We start from the raw sequence: 7,706 nt of genomic DNA, 5'->3' as shown, positions 1-7,706 counted from the left end.
CACTGAGCGACTTCACTTTACTTTTATCTCACCATTGGCCAAAGGCTATTCCCAGGGCTGGAGCATTAATACCAGGACAGGGAAGTCCTACCACACAGGGTACTGTGGTAGGATTTGGTGGGTGACCAGAGAACACGCCCTGGGCAAAGAAATGCAGGGGCTGGTGGTTGGAAGTTGGTCCTGGACTGAAGTGATAAAGGCAGGACTTCCAGCAGTGGCCCCCTTAGCAGAGTCATCCCTCCCGCCTCCTCTCCACCCCCTTGCCTGTTCACCATCCTCCATCCCGGCTTCACCTGGACTAATGGTCAGGTCCAACTCAGAAGGATCCTTAGACACAACTGGCCCGAGGACTCTGTTTTACACCCTGGGGAAACTGAGGCCAGAGAGGGGAAGCAAACGGTTCCAGACCATCCAGTAGTCTGTGTGGGGGTCCGATCTCCACTCAGGAGTCCAGTCCTCCCCTCCTCAGGCCGCTGATCAGACTGGGGTAACACATCTGACCTCCCTTCTGAATCCTCTGCCAGAAACATTCACTAAGAACAAACCCAACAAACAGAAGCTGCTGAGAAACCAGAGACTCTGGGCTGTCTTTGTTTTTTAGAACTCCTTCCTCCCAAACGGATACACTTAAAAGCTACATTGGCTGATGGAAGACACCCTTGCCTCTTGCCAGCAGAAACGCATGTGATCACTCGTGGCTGTGAACAGAGCACGTAATGACATCGCGCTCGAGTCCCATCTGGAGGATGTATAACAGGAGGAGAGGGTTTGACCTGGGACAGTTTAGTCGCCATATATGTACTTTGATGCCTACACTTACTTCATTTAAATTGAGAGAGAGGACATAACCTTTAAAGGTTACCTTCCTTCAGCATGTTCTGGGTCTGTGTCGTGTGAGCACATGGGGAACGTGTGAAAGGTTAGCGTTTGTCACTTATCTAATCCCACCCTCTGGTCTTTCTCCGCTGCTGCCAAGACCCAGCTCCTTGCAACTCACCACCTGCAGATTTTCTCTGCAGCCTAGGACTTTGCCATTTTCATCTCCTTGGAGAGACTGAACACAGCTCCTGGGCCAGGGGACACGAGGCCAGGCAGCTGGGGTTCCATTTCTGCACTCTCAGCTCCATCATGCACTACTAATGAGGGTTACCATCTCCCAAGGACCTATTGTGTGCCAAGCATGGTGCTGGAAGCTTCGGGCAATTCACTGTAACCCTGCCAAACGGAGGCTGATTTATGCTCCCACCGTCGCCTCTTGTCTGGACTATGGCCAAGCTGTACAACTGTCCCTCTGACTCCACAGTTCTGCCTCCTTGTAAATCCCACCCCACGCCTGCCTATGGACACTGTGAAAAAGGCCATTCTTGCTCTTAGAGTGAAATTTGGCCACTGAGAAAGCAGGGTAGGTACAGAGAGGGTAGCCCCTCTCTGTTCTCAGTTTAGGAGGAGACAGGCAGTGAACTGGCATGGCCTGATGGCCTGGCAGCCCTCGCCTGCATAAAAGGAAAATGGATCCCAGTTGGCTGGCACACTGTAGCTGGCTTTAAGTGCCTGTGGAAAGGGTGAGGGGTCAAGTCATCAAAGCAAATTGACCTTTGGTTCATCCTTGACCAGGAATCATCTGGCTGATTCATCAAATGTATATAGGCATCATCTCCCTCTTGAGGTCACGTGATTCCTTGAATTACTGATACAGCAAGAGCTACCTGTGTTGAGCACCTACTGGGCTCTGGCAGCAAATGTCTATTGAGTGCCTACTAGGTGCCGGGCACTGGGGCTAAGCAGTGAGCCCCATAAAGGCGGTGATGACAGAGGACCAGCAGGACCTCAGCTGTGTGCACTGTGGTGTCTGCCTCGGTCACCACGTGAAAGCTCCCCATTCATGCTCTAGCCCTTCCTGCTGTTCAGTTTCAGGCACCTCGCTCCTCCTCTCAGCATCACATCCTGGCCCTTGCTCTTTTCTCTCCTTGGAGCTGGGGCTGGGGGTCGGGGGAGGAAAACAACAAGGACATGGAGGACAAATCACAGAGCCAAAGAGGGTCCTGTTCCTGCTTCTTCCCCTAGGAAATGGGCATTTTTTATGCAAATTAATTTAAGCCCAACCCGTCACTAAAGAAGAAAAAAAAGTTAGATCCGTTTTTTTGGTCAACTTGTTCAAACCCAGTATTAATCTACTCATCAGCTTAGTTCATCAGGAGAGGTCACGCTTCTTCAGGAGTTTTCTAACTGAAAATAATGCCTCATTAAGTTACACATATTAACCTGAGAACAGTATAGATGTCAGACAGACTAATGAATGTCATTAAAGGGAATATGCACACTAGGCCTCGAGGAACCTAACTAGACTTTAGAATCTCTCTGCAAACTCACTCAGTTATTGTCCCACGGATGTAGAATCTCTAGGGAGGGAGGGAGGGAGACCAGAAAGGAGCTGGTGTGGAGCTGCAATTATCCTTGGTTTATTGTTGTTCAGTCACTCAGTCGTGTCCGACTCTCTGTGACCCCATGGTCTGCAGCACGCCAGGCTTCCCTGTCCTTCACTATCTCCCAGAGTTTGCTCAAACTCATGTCCATCAAACTCATTCGACGAGGCCATCCAACCATCTCATCCTCTGTCTACCCTTCTCCTCCTGCCTTCAATCTTTCCCGGCATCAGAGTCTTTTCTAATAAGTTGGCTCTTCACACCAGGTGCCAATGTATTAGAGCCTCAGCTTCAGCATCAGTCTTTCCAGTGAATCTTCAAGGTTGATTTCCTTTAGGATTGACTGGTTTGATCTTCTTACAGTCCAAGGGACTCTCAAAAGCCTTCCCCAGAGCAGCACCACAGTTCAAAAGCATCAATTCTTCAGTGCTCAGCCTTCTTTATGGTACAACTCTCACATCTGTACACGACTACTGGACTACGGACTTTGGTCGGCAAAGTGATGTCTCTGTTTTTTAACATGCTGTCTAGATTTGACATAGCTTTTCTTTCAAAGGGGAATCATCTTTTAGTTTCATGGCTGCAGTCACCATCTGCGGTGATTTTGGAGCCCATCCCTGGGAGGGGGGGCCCTAGTGAATCCCGGCATCTTTGAATGCTGTAAAGGACGCATGGCCAAGGGAGGTACCATGTGTAAAGATACTCACTGTTGAGTCCAAAACGAGGGACACTGGGTTTAGCCTCTACCACCAAAGGGAGGCAGGAGGGTCAGAGCTCAGGGATCAGAATGCTGGTTTCTGGTCCCAGGTTGCCTCATCATACTGGACGAGGTTTTGTTCTGACCCATCTTTACTGAACCACGTGCTGTGCTGGCCACTTTCACATGCATTATATTCATGCAACCCTCACAGGATCCTAGGGAAACTGAGATTCAGAGGAGTTAAGGGGTTTTCCCAAGGTTGTGAGTAAGTGGGTGGAGAGCTGAGGCTGAGATCCAGGCGGAATGACCCTGGTGGAGGCTTCCTCTCCCAGGTTCCCCCACCTCTGCCTCCAGCCTCACCCTCCTTGCAGTCTGTCTTCAAAGCCTCCCAACTCCATTTCCTAGGACCCTGTAATTCCTCAATTGCAGCTGTGTGGAGAGGCACTCTCTCCACTATCACACCAGGCACATTGATCACCAGGTTCAGGATAGACCCTGGTTTCAATACAGCCTAGGAACACACTTACTGTGAACCCTTGGGGCCAATTTAGTGCTCTGGGTAAACTAAACTTCCCAGTGCATGGGGATGCTCAGTAGCACTGGTCCACCTGCTGTGAGCTGGGCTCCCGATCCATCCCACTGGACTTTGGTCTTGGTGAAGGGCCAGGCAGGTGGGAGGCAGAACAGCAGAGGTGCCTTCCCAATGTGCAGCCCAACCCCCATGACTCACGTGTCTACCCCTGGGGCCTAATGCACGCCTGGTTTCAAGGTAGACAGAACCTCGCCATTGTCTTCTGAACTGGGCAGTTCACATCTGAGTGGCTGGGATGAGCCCAGGGCACTGGAAAGAGTCCAGTCCCAAAGATGGGGACAGGGAAGAGTGGGAAGCATATGGAGACCTGGGCGGAGTCATGGGGAATGACAAGAGAAAGTCTGGGAGGCAGCATGGAAGAGGTGTCTGGGCCAGGGGGAGAGTTCTCTATAAAGGGCCAAGTCATCTAGAGACCTGGTCCAAGGTGAGGTAAGAGAGGGGAAAAGTAGAAATATATATCCGTCCTCCCAGCTGACCCTCTGCATTTTCCTCATCCTTGATTTGTGAAATAATGGACATATGGAGGCACATGTCTGGGCCATCTTGTTGAACTCTCATTTGACTCTAAAAATAGAATGACCTCCGAGAAGTAGTTATTATTAGCTTCATGTGCCTGGTGAAGAAACAGAGGCCCAGAGATGCTGAGTGGCTGGCCAGGCTCCCACAGCTTGAAAGAGCCAGGATTCACAGCAGGGGCTGCCTGACCCCAAGGACCATGACCTCCTCCCTGGCCACAGTGCATCGCATATCAACAGGTTCACCTGGACAGCATTCGTTTTCTCTACAAAGTACAGACATCTGGAGAATGTCTGCTGCTGGTCCCTCTCCCTCCCTAACTGGCTCTCAGGCAGGATGGGTCTTATGGGCGAGAGATGTGGAGAGACCCACAGACCCACAAATTCTTACCAGTCTTGCCTGCGGAGGGACAGGTCCTACCAGCGTGAATCAGCACACTCCTGAGGGACCTGGCACAGACCCATGGGGAACCCTCTGATCCAGAGCTGGGGCTCCCCCCTCGTCCAGCTATCCAGGGAGGGGTGTGAGTTTCCCTCACTGTGGGCACCTGCTCTCTCACAGGTAGGCTCCGAACATTCTGGCCATGCTTCATGACTACCACTTAATTGCACGTGTTCAATGGTGCAATATCATGTTTCATTCCCCTGTAATGATTTCTCCAATGATGTGTTTAACGTCTGTCTACCCCTGTAAGTTCTTCCTCTAAGAGCTGCATCCAGCTTTAACAGACAAGGTGAAAGGACTTGGGAAACTCAAGCCTAGTCCCAGGAACAAGCTCTGAGCAGGCTGTGTGATGAGTCACACTGAAGAAAATGCAGCTGTCCAAACTGGAGAAGAAACCCCTTGTAGAGACAGAGAGTTGTCATCCAATACAGGAAGGGCTGCCACCTGGAAGAGGCAGTCATGGTCCTTGATGCGGCCCGAAGGACTTGCCAGCAGTTAAAGCTGTCCAGACGTGGAAAGGGCTACGTTGACAGGTGGTAAGCTCCTTGTCCATGGCGGGGTGTGAAAGCAAGAGTTAGGCCCAGCATATGGAGAAGTTTGATACAAGGACGACTGAGTTTTGGATCACAGCTATTGTGTTCAGAGCAGATGCTGCCATCTCTCTGAACTTCAGTTTCCTCCTCTGGAAAGTGAGGATAATAATGTGTTCTACCACATTATTGTATGATTGTGCTATTATGTGGTTTACATGAAGTAATATACAGCAAGCACTTAGCACAGGGCTGGTCACATAAGCAGCTGCTAGTGGCTGGGAGCTCATCTTATTTCTACAGTCAATGTCTAATTTTTATTGAGGGGATTCTGGTCAGATATGACCCTGGACTTTGTACTTTCTGGCACTCAGAATCTTTGGAAATTACCCCCCTCCCCCTTCAGATGTTCTGGTTTTCCTTGTGGCTCAGACGGTAAAGAATTTGCCTGCAATGCAGGAGACCCTGGTTCGATCCCTGAGTTGGGACAATTCCCTGGAGGAGGGAACGGCTACCCACTCCAGTATTCTGGCCTGGAGAATTCCATGGACAGAGGAGCTGGGTGGGCTACAGTCCTATTGCAATGAGTTGCACGTGACTGAGCAAGTAATACTTTCACTTTTCAGATGTTCTAGAATAAGGGGACTATCTCTCCTTCCCCTCACTCCCCACCCCGTGGCCTCTAAAAGCAGCCTCTGCTGACTCAGATCCCCATCTGGCCCCCTTTCCTAATGGACTGTGGTGCTGAGCTGGTATTTCTGATTTCCTGGATCCCTGTGCATGCGAGAATGCCTGCTGTCCAAACCAACCTGGGGAGGGGGCTGGGGCGGGTGGTGCTATGAGGGCCTCCCTCGTTCACCACCTGGAGCTGATTTGCCCTCTGATAAGTCTCCCTTGGTCATCTTTTCTGGACTAAATGAAGTTGAATTTCAACCACTTGGAAAAAATAAAATGTCGAATGTAAATTGTCCTCCAGGGCTCCCAGCCTAATAGCGAGTTTCCACATTTCTTGGTCTGAGTCAAAAGCCTTCCCTTTAGCAATTGGGCACTTTTCACTTGTTAATAGATTTAATTTCCACAGACTCTAGGTGTTTCCTTGGAATTGATCTTTCCATGAAGAGCATGCTTTGGAGACAAGAAATAACCGTTAAGAGAGCCTATAAATGAATTATACTTGACAGAAATAAAAACGCACCACGTAAGAGCTGTGAGTTTCAGTTTTATTTGGGGGCTTACTGAAGACTAGAGGCCAGGACACATGCTCTCAGAAAGCTCTGAGGAGCTGCTTAGAAGGGTGGTGGGGAGGTCAGTATATATGTGGTTTTGGAGAAGGGGTGCACGCACTCACCCACCCATCTTGGGAAAAGGTTGCTGCTGGTCACGAGACACACATATCTCAGCTAGATATTTTAGTGCTTTTCTAAGGGTTGGAAGATACAAGAAATTGGGTTGTCTCTGGCTAGGGCGGGGTTGTCAATCAAGGGAGGCTGGGGTTTAAAGCTCAACATTCAGAAAACTAAGATCATGACATCCGGTCCCATCACTTCATGGCAAATAGATGGGGAAACAGTGGCTGATTTTATTTTGGGGGGCTCCAAAATCACTGCAGATGGTGACTGTAGCCATGAAATTTTAAGACGCTTACTCCTTGGAAGGAAAGTTATGACCAACCTAGATAGCATATTCAAAAGCAGAGACATTACTTGGTCAACACAGTTCCATCTAGTCAAGGCTATGGTTTTTCCAGTATTCATGTATGGATGTGAGAGTTGGGCTATAAAGAAACCTGAGCGCTGAAGAATTGGTGCTTTTGAACTGTGGTGTTGGAGAAGACTCTTGAGAGTCCCTTGGACTGCAAAGAGATCCAACCAGTCCATCCTAAAGGAGATCAGTCCTGGGTGTTCATTGGAAGGACTGATGTTGAAGCTGAAACTCCAATACTTTGGTCACCTGATGCAAAGAGCTGACTCATTTGAAAAGACCCTGATGCTGGGAAAGATTGAAGGTGGGAGGAGAAGGGGATGACAGAGGATGAGATGGTTGGATGGCATCACCGACACGATGGACATGAGTTTGGGTGAATTCCTGGAGTTGGTGATGGACGGGGAGGCCTGGCATGCTGCGGTCCATGGGGGTCTCAAAGAGTTGGACACGACTGAGCGACTGAACTGGACTGAACTGAACTGGGGTTTGGAGACCACTGTCCTCCTGCTACCACCAGGCCACGGGAACTGCATGGTTGCCCCACCTCTGCCTGGCCACCCAAGGGGAGAGAGCTCATCTGGGGCATCTGTGCTGTGGGTCACTGGTCTCCTGCCCTCTGCTCAGCATGGGCTCAGGCTCCAGACAGCTGTCACATTGATGGAGTCCAGCATTATGTGTTCCTTGATGGAGGCAGCGGTGCTGGGAGGCTTGGCCTGGCTGTTCCTCCTGGGCATCCTGGGGAAGCCGAGGGCTTTGAAGCAGCAGAAGAGATCTGCCAATGAGATGGAAGAGTGCAG

The sequence above is a fragment of the Giraffa tippelskirchi genome, chromosome 3 (genome assembly GCF_054371585.1).
Source record: "Giraffa tippelskirchi isolate mGirTip1 chromosome 3, T2T-mGirTip1v1.2.pri, whole genome shotgun sequence".
Taxonomy (NCBI): domain Eukaryota; kingdom Metazoa; phylum Chordata; class Mammalia; order Artiodactyla; family Giraffidae; genus Giraffa; species Giraffa tippelskirchi.
Note: the sequence above shows the minus strand (reverse complement) of the source record.